Source organism: Opisthocomus hoazin, chromosome 27, assembly GCF_030867145.1.
Source record: "Opisthocomus hoazin isolate bOpiHoa1 chromosome 27, bOpiHoa1.hap1, whole genome shotgun sequence".
Lineage (NCBI taxonomy): Eukaryota > Metazoa > Chordata > Aves > Opisthocomiformes > Opisthocomidae > Opisthocomus > Opisthocomus hoazin.
In genome coordinates this window covers 3,362,819-3,384,874 of record NC_134440.1, presented here as the reverse complement: position 1 = coordinate 3,384,874, position 22,056 = coordinate 3,362,819, and positions in this window count along the sequence as shown.

Genomic DNA, 22,056 nt, shown 5'->3' with positions numbered 1-22,056 from the left:
GCCCTGCTCCCAAAATGCGAACATCTGCAGATAGCTCGCAGCCAGAAAGAGCTAGCCTGGAAAGCTGTTGCTCAGCCTCATCTGCCCATGGCACTGCTCGCACAGAGGCACAGAGACTGGGGCTGCTTGCTTGTCTTGCCACCTCAAACTTCAAATGTATCTCTGGGTGTCCGTGCCGGGCGTCTCCGGCAGCCCTGCTCCCAAAATGCGAACGTCTGCCGATAGCTCGCAGCCAGAAAGAGCTAGCCTGGAAAGCTGTTGCTCAGCCTCATCTGCCCATGGCACTGCTCGCACAGAGGCACAGAGACTGGGGCTGCTTGCTTCTCTTGCCACCTCAAACTTCAAATGTATCCCTGGGGGTCCGTGCCGGGAACCTCCTGCAGCCCTGCTCCCAAAATGCGAACGTCTGTAGATAGCTCGCAGCCAGAAAGAGCTAGCCTGGAAAGCTGTTGCTCAGCCTCATCTGCCCATGGCACTGCTCGCACAGAGGCACAGAGACTGGAGCTGCTTGCTTGTTTTCCCACCTCAAACATCAAATGTATCTCTGGGTGTCCGTGCCTGGCGCCTCCGGCAGCCCTGCTCCCAAAATGCGAACGTCTGCAGATAGCTCGCAGCCAGAAAGAGCTAGCCTGGAAAGCTGTTGCTCAGCCTCATCTGCCCATGGCACTGCTCGCACAGAGGCACAGAGACTGGGGCTAGTTGCTTCTCTTGCCACCTCAAACTTCAAATGTATCCCTGGGGGTCCGTGCCGGGAACCTCCGACAGCCCTGCTCCCAAAATGTGAACGTCTGCAGATAGCTCGCAGCCAGAAAGAGCTAGCCTGGAAAGCTGTTGCTCAGCCTCATCTGCCCATGGCACTGCTCGCACAGAGGCACAGAGACTGGGGCTGCTTGCTTGTCTTGCCACCTCAAACTTCAAATGTAAATTTGGGGATCCGTGCCGGAAGTTTCCGGCAGCCCTGCTCCCAAAATGCGAACGTCTGCAGATAGCTCGCAGCCAGAAAGAGCTAGCCTGGAAAGCTGTTGCTCAGCCTCATCTGCCCATGGCACTGCTCGCACAGAGGCACAGAGACTGGGGCTAGTTGCTTGTCTTGCCACGTCACACTTCAAACGTATCTCTGGGGGTCCGTGCCGGGCGCCTCCGGCAGCCCTGCTCCCAAAATGGGAACGTCTGCAGATAGCTCACAGCCAGAAAGAGCTAGCCTGGAAAGCTGTTGCTCAGCCTCATCTGCCCATGGCACTGCTCGCACAGAGGCACAGAGACTGGGGCTGCTTGCTTGTCTTGCCACCTCAAACTTCAAACGTAGCTTTCGGGATTTGTACTGGGCGCCCCCGGCAGCCCTGCTCCTAAATTGCAAACGTCTGCAGATAGCTCGCAGCCAGAAAGAGCTAGCCTGGAAAGCTGTTGCTCAGCCTCATCTGCCCATGGCACTGCTCACACAGAGGCACAGAGACTAGGGCTGCTTGCTTGTCTTGCCACCTCAAACGTCAAACGTAGCTTTGGGGGTCCGTGCCGGGCGCCTCCGGCAGCCCTGCTCCCAAAATGCGAACATCTGCAGATAGCTCGCAGCCAGAAAGAGCTAGCCTGGAAAGCTGTTGCTCAGCCTCATCTGCCCATGGCACTGCTCGCACAGAGGCACAGAGACTGGGGCTGCTTGCTTGTCTTGCCACCTCAAACTTCAAATGTATCTCTGGGTGTCCGTGCCGGGCGTCTCCGGCAGCCCTGCTCCCAAAATGCGAAGGTCTGCAGATAGCTCGCAGCCAGAAAGAGCTAGCCTGGAAAGCTGTTGCTCAGCCTCATCTGCCCATGGCACTGCTCGCACAGAGGCACAGAGACTGGGGCTGCTTGCTTCTCTTGCCACCTCAAACTTCAAATGTATCCCTGGGGGTCCGTGCCGGGAACCTCCTGCAGCCCTGCTCCCAAAATGCGAACGTCTGTAGATAGCTCGCAGCCAGAAAGAGCTAGCCTGGAAAGCTGTTGCTCAGCCTAATTTGCCCATGGCACTGCTCGCACAGAGGCACAGAGACTGGGGCTGCTTGCTTGTCTTGCCACCTCAAACTTCAAATGTATCTCTGGGTGTCCGTGCCGGGCGTCTCCTGCAGCCCTGCTCCCAAAATGCGAATGTCTGCAGATAGCTCGCAGCCAGAAAGAGCTAGCCTGGAAAGCTGTTGCTCAGCCTCATCTGCCCATGGCACTGCTCGCACAGAGGCACAGAGACTGGGGCTGCTTGCTTGTCTTGCCACCTCACACTTCAAACGTATCTCTGGGGGTCCGTGCCGGGCGCCTCCGGCAGCCCTACTCCCAAAATGCGAACGTCTGCAGATAGCTCACAGCCAGAAAGAGCTAGCCTGGAAAGCTGTTGCTCAGCCTCATCTGCCCATGGCACTGCTCGCACAGAGGCACAGAGACTGGGGCTGCTTGCTTGTCTTACCACCTCAAACTTCAAACGTAGCTTTCGGGATTTGTACTGGGCGCCCCCGGCAGCCCTGCTCCTAAATTGCGAACGTCTGCAGATAGCTCGCAGCCAGAAAGAGCTAGCCTGGAAAGCTGTTGCTCAGCCTCATCTGCCCATGGCACTGCTCGCACAGAGGCACAGAGACTGGGGCTGGTTGCTTGTCTTGCCACCTCAGACTTCAAATGTAGCTTTGGGGGTCCGTGCCTGGCGCATCCGGCAGCCCTGCTCCCAAAATGGGAACGTCTGCAGATAGCTCGCAGCCAGAAAGAGCTAGCCTGGAAAGCTGTTGCTCAGCCTCATCTGCCCATGGCACTGCTCGCACAGAGGCACAGAGACTAGGGCTGCTTGCTTGTCTTGCCACCTCAAACTTCAGACGTAGCTTTGGGGATTTGTACTGGGCGCCCCCGGCAGCCCTGCTCCCAAAATGCGAACATCTGCAGATAGCTCGCAGCCAGAAAGAGCTAGCCTGGAAAGCTGTTGCTCAGCCTCATCTGCCCATGGCGCTGCTCGCACAGAGGCACAGAGACTGGGGCTGCTTGCTTGTCTTGCCACCTCAAACGTCAAACGTAGCTCTGGTGGTCCGTGCCAGGCACCTCCGGCAGCCCTGCTCCCAAAATGCGAACGTCTGCAGATAGCTCGCAGCCAGAAAGAGCTAGCCTGGAAAGCTGTTGCTCAGCCTCATCTGCACATGGCACTGCTCGCACAGAGGCACAGAGACTGGGGCTGGTTGCTTCTCTTGCCACTTAAAACTTCAAATGTATCTGGTGATCCGTGCCGGGCGTCTCCGGCAGCCCTGCTCCCAAAATGGGAACGTCTGCAGATAGCTCGGAGCCAGAAAGAGCTAGCCTGGAAAGCTGTTGCTCAGCCTCATCTGCCCATGGCACTGCTCGCACAGAGGCACAGAGACTGGAGCTGCTTGCTTGTTTTCCCACCTCAAACTTCAAAAGTATCTCTGGGTGTCCGTGCCTGGCGCCTCCGGCAGCCCTGCTCCCAAAATGCGAACGTCTGCAGATAGCTCGCAGCCAGAAAGAGCTAGCCTGGAAAGCTGTTGCTCAGCCTCATCTGCCCATGGCACTGCTCGCACAGAGGCACAGAGACTGGGGCTAGTTGCTTCTCTTGCCACCTCAAACTTCAAATGTATCCCTGGGGGTCCGTGCCGGGAACCTCCGACAGCCCTGCTCCCAAAATGTGAACGTCTGCAGATAGCTCGCAGCCAGAAAGAGCTAGCCTGGAAAGCTGTTGCTCAGCCTCATCTGCCCATGGCACTGCTCGCACAGAGGCACAGAGACTGGGGCTGCTTGCTTGTCTTGCCACCTCAAACTTCAAATGTAAATTTGGGGATCCGTGCCGGACGTTTCCGGCAGCCCTGCTCCCAAAATGCGAACGTCTGCAGATAGCTCGCAGCCAGAAAGAGCTAGCCTGGAAAGCTGTTGCTCAGCCTCATCTGCCCATGGCACTGCTCGCACAGAGGCACAGAGACTGGGGCTAGTTGCTTGTCTTGCCACGTCACACTTCAAACGCATCTCTGGGGGTCCGTGCCGGGCGCCTCCGGCAGCCCTGCTCCCAAAATGGGAACATCTGCAGATAGCTCACAGCCAGAAAGAGCTAGCCTGGAAAGCTGTTGCTCAGCCTCATCTGCCCATGGCACTGCTCGCACAGAGGCACAGAGACTGGGGCTGCTTGCTTGTCTTGCCACCTCAAACTTCAAACGTAGCTTTCGGGATTTGTACTGGGCGCCCCCGGCAGCCCTGCTCCTAAATTGCAAACGTCTGCAGATAGCTCGCAGCCAGAAAGAGCTAGCCTGGAAAGCTGTTGCTCAGCCTCATCTGCCCATGGCACTGCTCACACAGAGGCACAGAGACTAGGGCTGCTTGCTTGTCTTGCCACCTCAAACGTCAAACGTAGCTTTGGGGGTCCGTGCCGGGCGCCTCCGGCAGCCCTGCTCCCAAAATGCGAACATCTGCAGATAGCTCGCAGCCAGAAAGAGCTAGCCTGGAAAGCTGTTGCTCAGCCTCATCTGCCCATGGCACTGCTCGCACAGAGGCACAGAGACTGGGGCTGCTTGCTTGTCTTGCCACCTCAAACTTCAAATGTATCTCTGGGTGTCCGTGCCGGGCGTCTCCGGCAGCCCTGCTCCCAAAATGCGAACGTCTGCAGATAGCTCGCAGCCAGAAAGAGCTAGCCTGGAAAGCTGTTGCTCAGCCTCATCTGCCCATGGCACTGCTCGCACAGAGGCACAGAGACTGGGGCTGCTTGCTTCTCTTGCCACCTCAAACTTCAAATGTATCCCTGGGGGTCCGTGCCGGGAACCTCCTGCAGCCCTGCTCCCAAAATGCGAACGTCTGTAGATAGCTCGCAGCCAGAAAGAGCTAGCCTGGAAAGCTGTTGCTCAGCCTCATCTGCCCATGGCGCTGCTCGCACAGAGGCACAGAGACTGGGGCTGCTTGCTTGTCTTGCCACCTCAAACGTCAAACGTAGCTCTGGTGGTCCGTGCCAGGCACCTCCGGCAGCCCTGCTCCCAAAATGCGAACGTCTGCAGATAGCTCGCAGCCAGAAAGAGCTAGCCTGGAAAGCTGTTGCTCAGCCTCATCTGCACATGGCACTGCTCGCACAGAGGCACAGAGACTGGGGCTGGTTGCTTCTCTTGCCACTTAAAACTTCAAATGTATCTGGTGATCCGTGCCGGGCGTCTCCGGCAGCCCTGCTCCCAAAATGGGAACGTCTGCAGATAGCTCGGAGCCAGAAAGAGCTAGCCTGGAAAGCTGTTGCTCAGCCTCATCTGCCCATGGCACTGCTCGCACAGAGGCACAGAGACTGGAGCTGCTTGCTTGTTTTCCCACCTCAAACTTCAAAAGTATCTCTGGGTGTCCGTGCCTGGCGCCTCCGGCAGCCCTGCTCCCAAAATGCGAACGTCTGCAGATAGCTCGCAGCCAGAAAGAGCTAGCCTGGAAAGCTGTTGCTCAGCCTCATCTGCCCATGGCACTGCTCGCACAGAGGCACAGAGACTGGGGCTAGTTGCTTCTCTTGCCACCTCAAACTTCAAATGTATCCCTGGGGGTCCGTGCCGGGAACCTCCGACAGCCCTGCTCCCAAAATGTGAACGTCTGCAGATAGCTCGCAGCCAGAAAGAGCTAGCCTGGAAAGCTGTTGCTCAGCCTCATCTGCCCATGGCACTGCTCGCACAGAGGCACAGAGACTGGGGCTGCTTGCTTGTCTTGCCACCTCAAACTTCAAATGTAAATTTGGGGATCCGTGCCGGACGTTTCCGGCAGCCCTGCTCCCAAAATGCGAACGTCTGCAGATAGCTCGCAGCCAGAAAGAGCTAGCCTGGAAAGCTGTTGCTCAGCCTCATCTGCCCATGGCACTGCTCGCACAGAGGCACAGAGACTGGGGCTAGTTGCTTGTCTTGCCACGTCACACTTCAAACGCATCTCTGGGGGTCCGTGCCGGGCGCCTCCGGCAGCCCTGCTCCCAAAATGGGAACATCTGCAGATAGCTCACAGCCAGAAAGAGCTAGCCTGGAAAGCTGTTGCTCAGCCTCATCTGCCCATGGCACTGCTCGCACAGAGGCACAGAGACTGGGGCTGCTTGCTTGTCTTGCCACCTCAAACTTCAAACGTAGCTTTCGGGATTTGTACTGGGCGCCCCCGGCAGCCCTGCTCCTAAATTGCAAACGTCTGCAGATAGCTCGCAGCCAGAAAGAGCTAGCCTGGAAAGCTGTTGCTCAGCCTCATCTGCCCATGGCACTGCTCACACAGAGGCACAGAGACTAGGGCTGCTTGCTTGTCTTGCCACCTCAAACGTCAAACGTAGCTTTGGGGGTCCGTGCCGGGCGCCTCCGGCAGCCCTGCTCCCAAAATGCGAACATCTGCAGATAGCTCGCAGCCAGAAAGAGCTAGCCTGGAAAGCTGTTGCTCAGCCTCATCTGCCCATGGCACTGCTCGCACAGAGGCACAGAGACTGGGGCTGCTTGCTTGTCTTGCCACCTCAAACTTCAAATGTATCTCTGGGTGTCCGTGCCGGGCGTCTCCGGCAGCCCTGCTCCCAAAATGCGAACGTCTGCCGATAGCTCGCAGCCAGAAAGAGCTAGCCTGGAAAGCTGTTGCTCAGCCTCATCTGCCCATGGCACTGCTCGCACAGAGGCACAGAGACTGGGGCTGCTTGCTTCTCTTGCCACCTCAAACTTCAAATGTATCCCTGGGGGTCCGTGCCGGGAACCTCCTGCAGCCCTGCTCCCAAAATGCGAACGTCTGTAGATAGCTCGCAGCCAGAAAGAGCTAGCCTGGAAAGCTGTTGCTCAGCCTCATCTGCCCATGGCACTGCTCGCACAGAGGCACAGAGACTGGAGCTGCTTGCTTGTTTTCCCACCTCAAACATCAAATGTATCTCTGGGTGTCCGTGCCTGGCGCCTCCGGCAGCCCTGCTCCCAAAATGCGAACGTCTGCAGATAGCTCGCAGCCAGAAAGAGCTAGCCTGGAAAGCTGTTGCTCAGCCTCATCTGCCCATGGCACTGCTCGCACAGAGGCACAGAGACTGGGGCTAGTTGCTTCTCTTGCCACCTCAAACTTCAAATGTATCCCTGGGGGTCCGTGCCGGGAACCTCCGACAGCCCTGCTCCCAAAATGTGAACGTCTGCAGATAGCTCGCAGCCAGAAAGAGCTAGCCTGGAAAGCTGTTGCTCAGCCTCATCTGCCCATGGCACTGCTCGCACAGAGGCACAGAGACTGGGGCTGCTTGCTTGTCTTGCCACCTCAAACTTCAAATGTAAATTTGGGGATCCGTGCCGGAAGTTTCCGGCAGCCCTGCTCCCAAAATGCGAACGTCTGCAGATAGCTCGCAGCCAGAAAGAGCTAGCCTGGAAAGCTGTTGCTCAGCCTCATCTGCCCATGGCACTGCTCGCACAGAGGCACAGAGACTGGGGCTAGTTGCTTGTCTTGCCACGTCACACTTCAAACGTATCTCTGGGGGTCCGTGCCGGGCGCCTCCGGCAGCCCTGCTCCCAAAATGGGAACGTCTGCAGATAGCTCACAGCCAGAAAGAGCTAGCCTGGAAAGCTGTTGCTCAGCCTCATCTGCCCATGGCACTGCTCGCACAGAGGCACAGAGACTGGGGCTGCTTGCTTGTCTTGCCACCTCAAACTTCAAACGTAGCTTTCGGGATTTGTACTGGGCGCCCCCGGCAGCCCTGCTCCTAAATTGCAAACGTCTGCAGATAGCTCGCAGCCAGAAAGAGCTAGCCTGGAAAGCTGTTGCTCAGCCTCATCTGCCCATGGCACTGCTCACACAGAGGCACAGAGACTAGGGCTGCTTGCTTGTCTTGCCACCTCAAACGTCAAACGTAGCTTTGGGGGTCCGTGCCGGGCGCCTCCGGCAGCCCTGCTCCCAAAATGCGAACATCTGCAGATAGCTCGCAGCCAGAAAGAGCTAGCCTGGAAAGCTGTTGCTCAGCCTCATCTGCCCATGGCACTGCTCGCACAGAGGCACAGAGACTGGGGCTGCTTGCTTGTCTTGCCACCTCAAACTTCAAATGTATCTCTGGGTGTCCGTGCCGGGCGTCTCCGGCAGCCCTGCTCCCAAAATGCGAAGGTCTGCAGATAGCTCGCAGCCAGAAAGAGCTAGCCTGGAAAGCTGTTGCTCAGCCTCATCTGCCCATGGCACTGCTCGCACAGAGGCACAGAGACTGGGGCTGCTTGCTTCTCTTGCCACCTCAAACTTCAAATGTATCCCTGGGGGTCCGTGCCGGGAACCTCCTGCAGCCCTGCTCCCAAAATGCGAACGTCTGTAGATAGCTCGCAGCCAGAAAGAGCTAGCCTGGAAAGCTGTTGCTCAGCCTAATTTGCCCATGGCACTGCTCGCACAGAGGCACAGAGACTGGGGCTGCTTGCTTGTCTTGCCACCTCAAACTTCAAATGTATCTCTGGGTGTCCGTGCCGGGCGTCTCCTGCAGCCCTGCTCCCAAAATGCGAATGTCTGCAGATAGCTCGCAGCCAGAAAGAGCTAGCCTGGAAAGCTGTTGCTCAGCCTCATCTGCCCATGGCACTGCTCGCACAGAGGCACAGAGACTGGGGCTGCTTGCTTGTCTTGCCACCTCACACTTCAAACGTATCTCTGGGGGTCCGTGCCGGGCGCCTCCGGCAGCCCTACTCCCAAAATGCGAACGTCTGCAGATAGCTCACAGCCAGAAAGAGCTAGCCTGGAAAGCTGTTGCTCAGCCTCATCTGCCCATGGCACTGCTCGCACAGAGGCACAGAGACTGGGGCTGCTTGCTTGTCTTACCACCTCAAACTTCAAACGTAGCTTTCGGGATTTGTACTGGGCGCCCCCGGCAGCCCTGCTCCTAAATTGCGAACGTCTGCAGATAGCTCGCAGCCAGAAAGAGCTAGCCTGGAAAGCTGTTGCTCAGCCTCATCTGCCCATGGCACTGCTCGCACAGAGGCACAGAGACTGGGGCTGGTTGCTTGTCTTGCCACCTCAGACTTCAAATGTAGCTTTGGGGGTCCGTGCCTGGCGCATCCGGCAGCCCTGCTCCCAAAATGGGAACGTCTGCAGATAGCTCGCAGCCAGAAAGAGCTAGCCTGGAAAGCTGTTGCTCAGCCTCATCTGCCCATGGCACTGCTCGCACAGAGGCACAGAGACTAGGGCTGCTTGCTTGTCTTGCCACCTCAAACTTCAGACGTAGCTTTGGGGATTTGTACTGGGCGCCCCCGGCAGCCCTGCTCCCAAAATGCGAACATCTGCAGATAGCTCGCAGCCAGAAAGAGCTAGCCTGGAAAGCTGTTGCTCAGCCTCATCTGCCCATGGCGCTGCTCGCACAGAGGCACAGAGACTGGGGCTGCTTGCTTGTCTTGCCACCTCAAACGTCAAACGTAGCTCTGGTGGTCCGTGCCAGGCACCTCCGGCAGCCCTGCTCCCAAAATGCGAACGTCTGCAGATAGCTCGCAGCCAGAAAGAGCTAGCCTGGAAAGCTGTTGCTCAGCCTCATCTGCACATGGCACTGCTCGCACAGAGGCACAGAGACTGGGGCTGGTTGCTTCTCTTGCCACTTAAAACTTCAAATGTATCTGGTGATCCGTGCCGGGCGTCTCCGGCAGCCCTGCTCCCAAAATGGGAACGTCTGCAGATAGCTCGGAGCCAGAAAGAGCTAGCCTGGAAAGCTGTTGCTCAGCCTCATCTGCCCATGGCACTGCTCGCACAGAGGCACAGAGACTGGAGCTGCTTGCTTGTTTTCCCACCTCAAACTTCAAAAGTATCTCTGGGTGTCCGTGCCTGGCGCCTCCGGCAGCCCTGCTCCCAAAATGCGAACGTCTGCAGATAGCTCGCAGCCAGAAAGAGCTAGCCTGGAAAGCTGTTGCTCAGCCTCATCTGCCCATGGCACTGCTCGCACAGAGGCACAGAGACTGGGGCTAGTTGCTTCTCTTGCCACCTCAAACTTCAAATGTATCCCTGGGGGTCCGTGCCGGGAACCTCCGACAGCCCTGCTCCCAAAATGTGAACGTCTGCAGATAGCTCGCAGCCAGAAAGAGCTAGCCTGGAAAGCTGTTGCTCAGCCTCATCTGCCCATGGCACTGCTCGCACAGAGGCACAGAGACTGGGGCTGCTTGCTTGTCTTGCCACCTCAAACTTCAAATGTAAATTTGGGGATCCGTGCCGGACGTTTCCGGCAGCCCTGCTCCCAAAATGCGAACGTCTGCAGATAGCTCGCAGCCAGAAAGAGCTAGCCTGGAAAGCTGTTGCTCAGCCTCATCTGCCCATGGCACTGCTCGCACAGAGGCACAGAGACTGGGGCTGGTTGCTTGTCTTGCCACCTCAAACTTCAAATGTAAATTTGGGGATCCGTGCCGGACGTTTCCGGCAGCCCTGCTCCCAAAATGCGAACGTCTGCAGATAGCTCGCAGCCAGAAAGAGCTAGCCTGGAAAGCTGTTGCTCAGCCTCATCTGCCCATGGCACTGCTCGCACAGAGGCACAGAGACTGGGGCTGGTTGCTTGTCTTGCCACCTCAAACTTCAAATGTAAATTTGGGGATCCGTGCCGGACGTTTCCGGCAGCCCTGCTCCCAAAATGCGAATGTCTGCAGATAGCTCGCAGCCAGAAAGAGCTAGCCTGGAAAGCTGTTGCTCAGCCTCATCTGCCCATGGCACTGCTCGCACAGAGGCACAGAGACTGGGGCTGCTTGCTTGTCTTACCACCTCAAACTTCAAACGTAGCTTTCGGGATTTGTACTGGGCGCCCCCGGCAGCCCTGCTCCTAAATTGCGAACGTCTGCAGATAGCTCGCAGCCAGAAAGAGCTAGCCTGGAAAGCTGTTGCTCAGCCTCATCTGCCCATGGCACTGCTCGCACAGAGGCACAGAGACTGGGGCTGGTTGCTTGTCTTGCCACCTCAGACTTCAAATGTAGCTTTGGGGGTCCGTGCCTGGCGCATCCGGCAGCCCTGCTCCCAAAATGGGAACGTCTGCAGATAGCTCGCAGCCAGAAAGAGCTAGCCTGGAAAGCTGTTGCTCAGCCTCATCTGCCCATGGCACTGCTCGCACAGAGGCACAGAGACTAGGGCTGCTTGCTTGTCTTGCCACCTCAAACTTCAGACGTAGCTTTGGGGATTTGTACTGGGCGCCCCCGGCAGCCCTGCTCCCAAAATGCGAACATCTGCAGATAGCTCGCAGCCAGAAAGAGCTAGCCTGGAAAGCTGTTGCTCAGCCTCATCTGCCCATGGCGCTGCTCGCACAGAGGCACAGAGACTGGGGCTGCTTGCTTGTCTTGCCACCTCAAACGTCAAACGTAGCTCTGGTGGTCCGTGCCAGGCACCTCCGGCAGCCCTGCTCCCAAAATGCGAACGTCTGCAGATAGCTCGCAGCCAGAAAGAGCTAGCCTGGAAAGCTGTTGCTCAGCCTCATCTGCACATGGCACTGCTCGCACAGAGGCACAGAGACTGGGGCTGGTTGCTTCTCTTGCCACTTAAAACTTCAAATGTATCTGGTGATCCGTGCCGGGCGTCTCCGGCAGCCCTGCTCCCAAAATGGGAACGTCTGCAGATAGCTCGGAGCCAGAAAGAGCTAGCCTGGAAAGCTGTTGCTCAGCCTCATCTGCCCATGGCACTGCTCGCACAGAGGCACAGAGACTGGAGCTGCTTGCTTGTTTTCCCACCTCAAACTTCAAAAGTATCTCTGGGTGTCCGTGCCTGGCGCCTCCGGCAGCCCTGCTCCCAAAATGCGAACGTCTGCAGATAGCTCGCAGCCAGAAAGAGCTAGCCTGGAAAGCTGTTGCTCAGCCTCATCTGCCCATGGCACTGCTCGCACAGAGGCACAGAGACTGGGGCTAGTTGCTTCTCTTGCCACCTCAAACTTCAAATGTATCCCTGGGGGTCCGTGCCGGGAACCTCCGACAGCCCTGCTCCCAAAATGTGAACGTCTGCAGATAGCTCGCAGCCAGAAAGAGCTAGCCTGGAAAGCTGTTGCTCAGCCTCATCTGCCCATGGCACTGCTCGCACAGAGGCACAGAGACTGGGGCTGCTTGCTTGTCTTGCCACCTCAAACTTCAAATGTAAATTTGGGGATCCGTGCCGGACGTTTCCGGCAGCCCTGCTCCCAAAATGCGAACGTCTGCAGATAGCTCGCAGCCAGAAAGAGCTAGCCTGGAAAGCTGTTGCTCAGCCTCATCTGCCCATGGCACTGCTCGCACAGAGGCACAGAGACTGGGGCTAGTTGCTTGTCTTGCCACGTCACACTTCAAACGCATCTCTGGGGGTCCGTGCCGGGCGCCTCCGGCAGCCCTGCTCCCAAAATGGGAACATCTGCAGATAGCTCACAGCCAGAAAGAGCTAGCCTGGAAAGCTGTTGCTCAGCCTCATCTGCCCATGGCACTGCTCGCACAGAGGCACAGAGACTGGGGCTGCTTGCTTGTCTTGCCACCTCAAACTTCAAACGTAGCTTTCGGGATTTGTACTGGGCGCCCCCGGCAGCCCTGCTCCTAAATTGCAAACGTCTGCAGATAGCTCGCAGCCAGAAAGAGCTAGCCTGGAAAGCTGTTGCTCAGCCTCATCTGCCCATGGCACTGCTCACACAGAGGCACAGAGACTAGGGCTGCTTGCTTGTCTTGCCACCTCAAACGTCAAACGTAGCTTTGGGGGTCCGTGCCGGGCGCCTCCGGCAGCCCTGCTCCCAAAATGCGAACATCTGCAGATAGCTCGCAGCCAGAAAGAGCTAGCCTGGAAAGCTGTTGCTCAGCCTCATCTGCCCATGGCACTGCTCGCACAGAGGCACAGAGACTGGGGCTGCTTGCTTGTCTTGCCACCTCAAACTTCAAATGTATCTCTGGGTGTCCGTGCCGGGCGTCTCCGGCAGCCCTGCTCCCAAAATGCGAACGTCTGCCGATAGCTCGCAGCCAGAAAGAGCTAGCCTGGAAAGCTGTTGCTCAGCCTCATCTGCCCATGGCACTGCTCGCACAGAGGCACAGAGACTGGGGCTGCTTGCTTCTCTTGCCACCTCAAACTTCAAATGTATCCCTGGGGGTCCGTGCCGGGAACCTCCTGCAGCCCTGCTCCCAAAATGCGAACGTCTGTAGATAGCTCGCAGCCAGAAAGAGCTAGCCTGGAAAGCTGTTGCTCAGCCTCATCTGCCCATGGCACTGCTCGCACAGAGGCACAGAGACTGGAGCTGCTTGCTTGTTTTCCCACCTCAAACATCAAATGTATCTCTGGGTGTCCGTGCCTGGCGCCTCCGGCAGCCCTGCTCCCAAAATGCGAACGTCTGCAGATAGCTCGCAGCCAGAAAGAGCTAGCCTGGAAAGCTGTTGCTCAGCCTCATCTGCCCATGGCACTGCTCGCACAGAGGCACAGAGACTGGGGCTAGTTGCTTCTCTTGCCACCTCAAACTTCAAATGTATCCCTGGGGGTCCGTGCCGGGAACCTCCGACAGCCCTGCTCCCAAAATGTGAACGTCTGCAGATAGCTCGCAGCCAGAAAGAGCTAGCCTGGAAAGCTGTTGCTCAGCCTCATCTGCCCATGGCACTGCTCGCACAGAGGCACAGAGACTGGGGCTGCTTGCTTGTCTTGCCACCTCAAACTTCAAATGTAAATTTGGGGATCCGTGCCGGAAGTTTCCGGCAGCCCTGCTCCCAAAATGCGAACGTCTGCAGATAGCTCGCAGCCAGAAAGAGCTAGCCTGGAAAGCTGTTGCTCAGCCTCATCTGCCCATGGCACTGCTCGCACAGAGGCACAGAGACTGGGGCTAGTTGCTTGTCTTGCCACGTCACACTTCAAACGTATCTCTGGGGGTCCGTGCCGGGCGCCTCCGGCAGCCCTGCTCCCAAAATGGGAACGTCTGCAGATAGCTCACAGCCAGAAAGAGCTAGCCTGGAAAGCTGTTGCTCAGCCTCATCTGCCCATGGCACTGCTCGCACAGAGGCACAGAGACTGGGGCTGCTTGCTTGTCTTGCCACCTCAAACTTCAAACGTAGCTTTCGGGATTTGTACTGGGCGCCCCCGGCAGCCCTGCTCCTAAATTGCAAACGTCTGCAGATAGCTCGCAGCCAGAAAGAGCTAGCCTGGAAAGCTGTTGCTCAGCCTCATCTGCCCATGGCACTGCTCACACAGAGGCACAGAGACTAGGGCTGCTTGCTTGTCTTGCCACCTCAAACGTCAAACGTAGCTTTGGGGGTCCGTGCCGGGCGCCTCCGGCAGCCCTGCTCCCAAAATGCGAACATCTGCAGATAGCTCGCAGCCAGAAAGAGCTAGCCTGGAAAGCTGTTGCTCAGCCTCATCTGCCCATGGCACTGCTCGCACAGAGGCACAGAGACTGGGGCTGCTTGCTTGTCTTGCCACCTCAAACTTCAAATGTATCTCTGGGTGTCCGTGCCGGGCGTCTCCGGCAGCCCTGCTCCCAAAATGCGAAGGTCTGCAGATAGCTCGCAGCCAGAAAGAGCTAGCCTGGAAAGCTGTTGCTCAGCCTCATCTGCCCATGGCACTGCTCGCACAGAGGCACAGAGACTGGGGCTGCTTGCTTCTCTTGCCACCTCAAACTTCAAATGTATCCCTGGGGGTCCGTGCCGGGAACCTCCTGCAGCCCTGCTCCCAAAATGCGAACGTCTGTAGATAGCTCGCAGCCAGAAAGAGCTAGCCTGGAAAGCTGTTGCTCAGCCTAATTTGCCCATGGCACTGCTCGCACAGAGGCACAGAGACTGGGGCTGCTTGCTTGTCTTGCCACCTCAAACTTCAAATGTATCTCTGGGTGTCCGTGCCGGGCGTCTCCGGCAGCCCTGCTCCCAAAATGGGAACGTCTGCAGATAGCTCGGAGCCAGAAAGAGCTAGCCTGGAAAGCTGTTGCTCAGCCTCATCTGCCCATGGCACTGCTCGCACAGAGGCACAGAGACTGGAGCTGCTTGCTTGTTTTCCCACCTCAAACTTCAAAAGTATCTCTGGGTGTCCGTGCCTGGCGCCTCCGGCAGCCCTGCTCCCAAAATGCGAACGTCTGCAGATAGCTCGCAGCCAGAAAGAGCTAGCCTGGAAAGCTGTTGCTCAGCCTCATCTGCCCATGGCACTGCTCGCACAGAGGCACAGAGACTGGGGCTAGTTGCTTCTCTTGCCACCTCAAACTTCAAATGTATCCCTGGGGGTCCGTGCCGGGAACCTCCGACAGCCCTGCTCCCAAAATGTGAACGTCTGCAGATAGCTCGCAGCCAGAAAGAGCTAGCCTGGAAAGCTGTTGCTCAGCCTCATCTGCCCATGGCACTGCTCGCACAGAGGCACAGAGACTGGGGCTGCTTGCTTGTCTTGCCACCTCAAACTTCAAATGTAAATTTGGGGATCCGTGCCGGACGTTTCCGGCAGCCCTGCTCCCAAAATGCGAACGTCTGCAGATAGCTCGCAGCCAGAAAGAGCTAGCCTGGAAAGCTGTTGCTCAGCCTCATCTGCCCATGGCACTGCTCGCACAGAGGCACAGAGACTGGGGCTGGTTGCTTGTCTTGCCACCTCAAACTTCAAATGTAAATTTGGGGATCCGTGCCGGACGTTTCCGGCAGCCCTGCTCCCAAAATGCGAACGTCTGCAGATAGCTCGCAGCCAGAAAGAGCTAGCCTGGAAAGCTGTTGCTCAGCCTCATCTGCCCATGGCACTGCTCGCACAGAGGCACAGAGACTGGGGCTGGTTGCTTGTCTTGCCACCTCAAACTTCAAATGTAAATTTGGGGATCCGTGCCGGACGTTTCCGGCAGCCCTGCTCCCAAAATGCGAATGTCTGCAGATAGCTCGCAGCCAGAAAGAGCTAGCCTGGAAAGCTGTTGCTCAGCCTCATCTGCCCATGGCACTGCTCGCACAGAGGCACAGAGACTGGGGCTGCTTGCTTGTCTTACCACCTCAAACTTCAAACGTAGCTTTCGGGATTTGTACTGGGCGCCCCCGGCAGCCCTGCTCCTAAATTGCGAACGTCTGCAGATAGCTCGCAGCCAGAAAGAGCTAGCCTGGAAAGCTGTTGCTCAGCCTCATCTGCCCATGGCACTGCTCGCACAGAGGCACAGAGACTGGGGCTGGTTGCTTGTCTTGCCACCTCAGACTTCAAATGTAGCTTTGGGGGTCCGTGCCTGGCGCATCCGGCAGCCCTGCTCCCAAAATGGGAACGTCTGCAGATAGCTCGCAGCCAGAAAGAGCTAGCCTGGAAAGCTGTTGCTCAGCCTCATCTGCCCATGGCACTGCTCGCACAGAGGCACAGAGACTAGGGCTGCTTGCTTGTCTTGCCACCTCAAACTTCAGACGTAGCTTTGGGGATTTGTACTGGGCGCCCCCGGCAGCCCTGCTCCCAAAATGCGAACATCTGCAGATAGCTTGCAGCCAGAAAGAGCTAGCCTGGAAAGCTGTTGCTCAGCCTCATCTGCCCATGGCGCTGCTCGCACAGAGGCACAGAGACTGGGGCTGCTTGCTTGTCTTGCCACCTCAAACGTCAAACGTAGCTCTGGTGGTCCGTGCCAGGCACCTCCGGCAGCCCTGCTCCCAAAATGCGAACGTCTGCAGATAGCTCGCAGCCAGAAAGAGCTAGCCTGGAAAGCTGTTGCTCAGCCTCATCTGCACATGGCACTGCTCGCACAGAGGCACAGAGACTGGGGCTGGTTGCTTCTCTTGCCACTTAAAACTTCAAATGTATCTGGTGATCCGTGCCGGGCGTCTCCGGCAGCCCTGCTCCCAAAATGGGAACGTCTGCAGATAGCTCGGAGCCAGAAAGAGCTAGCCTGGAAAGCTGTTGCTCAGCCTCATCTGCCCATGGCACTGCTCGCACAGAGGCACAGAGACTGGAGCTGCTTGCTTGTTTTCCCACCTCAAACTTCAAAAGTATCTCTGGGTGTCCGTGCCTGGCGCCTCCGGCAGCCCTGCTCCCAAAATGCGAACGTCTGCAGATAGCTCGCAGCCAGAAAGAGCTAGCCTGGAAAGCTGTTGCTCAGCCTCATCTGCCCATGGCACTGCTCGCACAGAGGCACAGAGACTGGGGCTAGTTGCTTCTCTTGCCACCTCAAACTTCAAATGTATCCCTGGGGGTCCGTGCCGGGAACCTCCGACAGCCCTGCTCCCAAAATGTGAACGTCTGCAGATAGCTCGCAGCCAGAAAGAGCTAGCCTGGAAAGCTGTTGCTCAGCCTCATCTGCCCATGGCACTGCTCGCACAGAGGCACAGAGACTGGGGCTGCTTGCTTGTCTTGCCACCTCAAACTTCAAATGTAAATTTGGGGATCCGTGCCGGACGTTTCCGGCAGCCCTGCTCCCAAAATGCGAACGTCTGCAGATAGCTCGCAGCCAGAAAGAGCTAGCCTGGAAAGCTGTTGCTCAGCCTCATCTGCCCATGGCACTGCTCGCACAGAGGCACAGAGACTGGGGCTAGTTGCTTGTCTTGCCACGTCACACTTCAAACGCATCTCTGGGGGTCCGTGCCGGGCGCCTCCGGCAGCCCTGCTCCCAAAATGGGAACATCTGCAGATAGCTCACAGCCAGAAAGAGCTAGCCTGGAAAGCTGTTGCTCAGCCTCATCTGCCCATGGCACTGCTCGCACAGAGGCACAGAGACTGGGGCTGCTTGCTTGTCTTGCCACCTCAAACTTCAAATGTAAATTTGGGGATCCGTGCCGGACGTTTCCGGCAGCCCTGCTCCCAAAATGCGAACGTCTGCAGATAGCTCGCAGCCAGAAAGAGCTAGCCTGGAAAGCTGTTGCTCAGCCTCATCTGCCCATGGCACTGCTCGCACAGAGGCACAGAGACTGGGGCTGGTTGCTTGTCTTGCCACCTCAAACTTCAAATGTAAATTTGGGGATCCGTGCCGGACGTTTCCGGCAGCCCTGCTCCCAAAATGCGAACGTCTGCAGATAGCTCGCAGCCAGAAAGAGCTAGCCTGGAAAGCTGTTGCTCAGCCTCATCTGCCCATGGCACTGCTCGCACAGAGGCACAGAGACTGGGGCTGGTTGCTTGTCTTGCCACCTCAAACTTCAAATGTAAATTTGGGGATCCGTGCCGGACGTTTCCGGCAGCCCTGCTCCCAAAATGCGAATGTCTGCAGATAGCTCGGAGCCAGAAAGAGCTAGCCTGGAAAGCTGTTGCTCAGCCTCATCTGCCCATGGCACTGCTCGCACAGAGGCACAGAGACTAGGGCTGCTTCCTTGTCTTGCCGCCTCAAACTTCAAATGTATCTCTGGGGGTCCGTGCCGGGCGTCTCCGGCAGCCCTGCTCCCAAAATGCGAATGTCTGCAGATAGCTCGGAGCCAGAAAGAGCTAGCCTGGAAAGCTGTTGCTCAGCCTCATCTGCCCATGGCACTGCTCGCACAGAGGCACAGAGACTGGAGCTGCTTGCTTGTTTTCCCACCTCAAACTTCAAAAGTATCTCTGGGTGTCCGTGCCTGGCGCCTCCGGCAGCCCTGCTCCCAAAATGCGAACGTCTGCAGATAGCTCGCAGCCAGAAAGAGCTAGCCTGGAAAGCTGTTGCTCAGCCTCATCTGCCCATGGCACTGCTCGCACAGAGGCACAGAGACTGGGGCTAGTTGCTTCTCTTGCCACCTCAAACTTCAAATGTATCCCTGGGGGTCCGTGCCGGGAACCTCCGACAGCCCTGCTCCCAAAATGTGAACGTCTGCAGATAGCTCGCAGCCAGAAAGAGCTAGCCTGGAAAGCTGTTGCTCAGCCTCATCTGCCCATGGCACTGCTCGCACAGAGGCACAGAGACTGGAGCTGCTTGCTTGTTTTCCCACCTCAAACTTCAAAAGTATCTCTGGGTGTCCGTGCCTGGCGCCTCCGGCAGCCCTGCTCCCAAAATGCGAACGTCTGCAGATAGCTCGCAGCCAGAAAGAGCTAGCCTGGAAAGCTGTTGCTCAGCCTCATCTGCCCATGGCACTGCTCGCACAGAGGCACAGAGACTGGGGCTAGTTGCTTCTCTTGCCACCTCAAACTTCAAATGTATCCCTGGGGGTCCGTGCCGGGAACCTCCGACAGCCCTGCTCCCAAAATGTGAACGTCTGCAGATAGCTCGCAGCCAGAAAGAGCTAGCCTGGAAAGCTGTTGCTCAGCCTCATCTGCCCATGGCACTGCTCGCACAGAGGCACAGAGACTGGGGCTGCTTGCTTGTCTTGCCACCTCAAACTTCAAATGTAAATTTGGGGATCCGTGCCGGACGTTTCCGGCAGCCCTGCTCCCAAAATGCGAACGTCTGCAGATAGCTCGCAGCCAGAAAGAGCTAGCCTGGAAAGCTGTTGCTCAGCCTCATCTGCCCATGGCACTGCTCGCACAGAGGCACAGAGACTGGAGCTGCTTGCTTGTTTTCCCACCTCAAACTTCAAAAGTATCTCTGGGTGTCCGTGCCTGGCGCCTCCGGCAGCCCTGCTCCCAAAATGCGAACGTCTGCAGATAGCTCGCAGCCAGAAAGAGCTAGCCTGGAAAGCTGTTGCTCAGCCTCATCTGCCCATGGCACTGCTCGCACAGAGGCACAGAGACTGGGGCTAGTTGCTTCTCTTGCCACCTCAAACTTCAAATGTATCCCTGGGGGTCCGTGCCGGGAACCTCCGACAGCCCTGCTCCCAAAATGTGAACGTCTGCAGATAGCTCGCAGCCAGAAAGAGCTAGCCTGGAAAGCTGTTGCTCAGCCTCATCTGCCCATGGCACTGCTCGCACAGAGGCACAGAGACTGGGGCTGCTTGCTTGTCTTGCCACCTCAAACTTCAAATGTAAATTTGGGGATCCGTGCCGGACGTTTCCGGCAGCCCTGCTCCCAAAATGCGAACGTCTGCAGATAGCTCGCAGCCAGAAAGAGCTAGCCTGGAAAGCTGTTGCTCAGCCTCATCTGCCCATGGCACTGCTCGCACAGAGGCACAGAGACTGGGGCTAGTTGCTTGTCTTGCCACGTCACACTTCAAACGCATCTCTGGGGGTCCGTGCCGGGCGCCTCCGGCAGCCCTGCTCCCAAAATGGGAACATCTGCAGATAGCTCACAGCCAGAAAGAGCTAGCCTGGAAAGCTGTTGCTCAGCCTCATCTGCCCATGGCACTGCTCGCACAGAGGCACAGAGACTGGGGCTGCTTGCTTGTCTTGCCACCTCAAACTTCAAATGTAAATTTGGGGATCCGTGCCGGACGTTTCCGGCAGCCCTGCTCCCAAAATGCGAACGTCTGCAGATAGCTCGCAGCCAGAAAGAGCTAGCCTGGAAAGCTGTTGCTCAGCCTCATCTGCCCATGGCACTGCTCGCACAGAGGCACAGAGACTGGGGCTAGTTGCTTGTCTTGCCACGTCACACTTCAAACGCATCTCTGGGGGTCCGTGCCGGGCGCCTCCGGCAGCCCTGCTCCCAAAATGGGAACATCTGCAGATAGCTCACAGCCAGAAAGAGCTAGCCTGGAAAGCTGTTGCTCAGCCTCATCTGCCCATGGCACTGCTCGCACAGAGGCACAGAGACTGGGGCTAGTTGCTTGTCTTGCCACGTCACACTTCAAACGCATCTCTGGGGGTCCGTGCCGGGCGCCTCCGGCAGCCCTGCTCCCAAAATGGGAACATCTGCAGATAGCTCACAGCCAGAAAGAGCTAGCCTGGAAAGCTGTTGCTCAGCCTCATCTGCCCATGGCACTGCTCGCACAGAGGCACAGAGACTGGGGCTGCTTGCTTGTCTTGCCACCTCAAACTTCAAATGTAAATTTGGGGATCCGTGCCGGACGTTTCCGGCAGCCCTGCTCCCAAAATGCGAACGTCTGCAGATAGCTCGCAGCCAGAAAGAGCTAGCCTGGAAAGCTGTTGCTCAGCCTCATCTGCCCATGGCACTGCTCGCACAGAGGCACAGAGACTGGGGCTAGTTGCTTGTCTTGCCACGTCACACTTCAAACGCATCTCTGGGGGTCCGTGCCGGGCGCCTCCGGCAGCCCTGCTCCCAAAATGGGAACATCTGCAGATAGCTCACAGCCAGAAAGAGCTAGCCTGGAAAGCTGTTGCTCAGCCTCATCTGCCCATGGCACTGCTCGCACAGAGGCACAGAGACTGGGGCTGCTTGCTTGTCTTGCCACCTCAAACTTCAAACGTAGCTTTCGGGATTTGTACTGGGCGCCCCCGGCAGCCCTGCTCCTAAATTGCAAACGTCTGCAGATAGCTCGCAGCCAGAAAGAGCTAGCCTGGAAAGCTGTTGCTCAGCCTCATCTGCCCATGGCACTGCTCACACAGAGGCACAGAGACTAGGGCTGCTTGCTTGTCTTGCCACCTCAAACGTCAAACGTAGCTTTGGGGGTCCGTGCCGGGCGCCTCCGGCAGCCCTGCTCCCAAAATGCGAACATCTGCAGATAGCTCGCAGCCAGAAAGAGCTAGCCTGGAAAGCTGTTGCTCAGCCTCATCTGCCCATGGCACTGCTCGCACAGAGGCACAGAGACTGGGGCTGCTTGCTTGTCTTGCCACCTCAAACTTCAAATGTATCTCTGGGTGTCCGTGCCGGGCGTCTCCGGCAGCCCTGCTCCCAAAATGCGAACGTCTGCAGATAGCTCGCAGCCAGAAAGAGCTAGCCTGGAAAGCTGTTGCTCAGCCTCATCTGCCCATGGCACTGCTCGCACAGAGGCACAGAGACTGGGGCTGCTTGCTTCTCTTGCCACCTCAAACTTCAAATGTATCCCTGGGGGTCCGTGCCGGGAACCTCCTGCAGCCCTGCTCCCAAAATGCGAACGTCTGTAGATAGCTCGCAGCCAGAAAGAGCTAGCCTGGAAAGCTGTTGCTCAGCCTAATTTGCCCATGGCACTGCTCGCACAGAGGCACAGAGACTGGGGCTGCTTGCTTGTCTTGCCACCTCAAACTTCAAATGTATCTCTGGGTGTCCGTGCCGGGCGTCTCCTGCAGCCCTGCTCCCAAAATGCGAATGTCTGCAGATAGCTCGCAGCCAGAAAGAGCTAGCCTGGAAAGCTGTTGCTCAGCCTCATCTGCCCATGGCACTGCTCGCACAGAGGCACAGAGACTGGGGCTGCTTGCTTGTCTTGCCACCTCACACTTCAAACGTATCTCTGGGGGTCCGTGCCGGGCGCCTCCGGCAGCCCTACTCCCAAAATGGGAACGTCTGCAGATAGCTCACAGCCAGAAAGAGCTAGCCTGGAAAGCTGTTGCTCAGCCTCATCTGCCCATGGCACTGCTCGC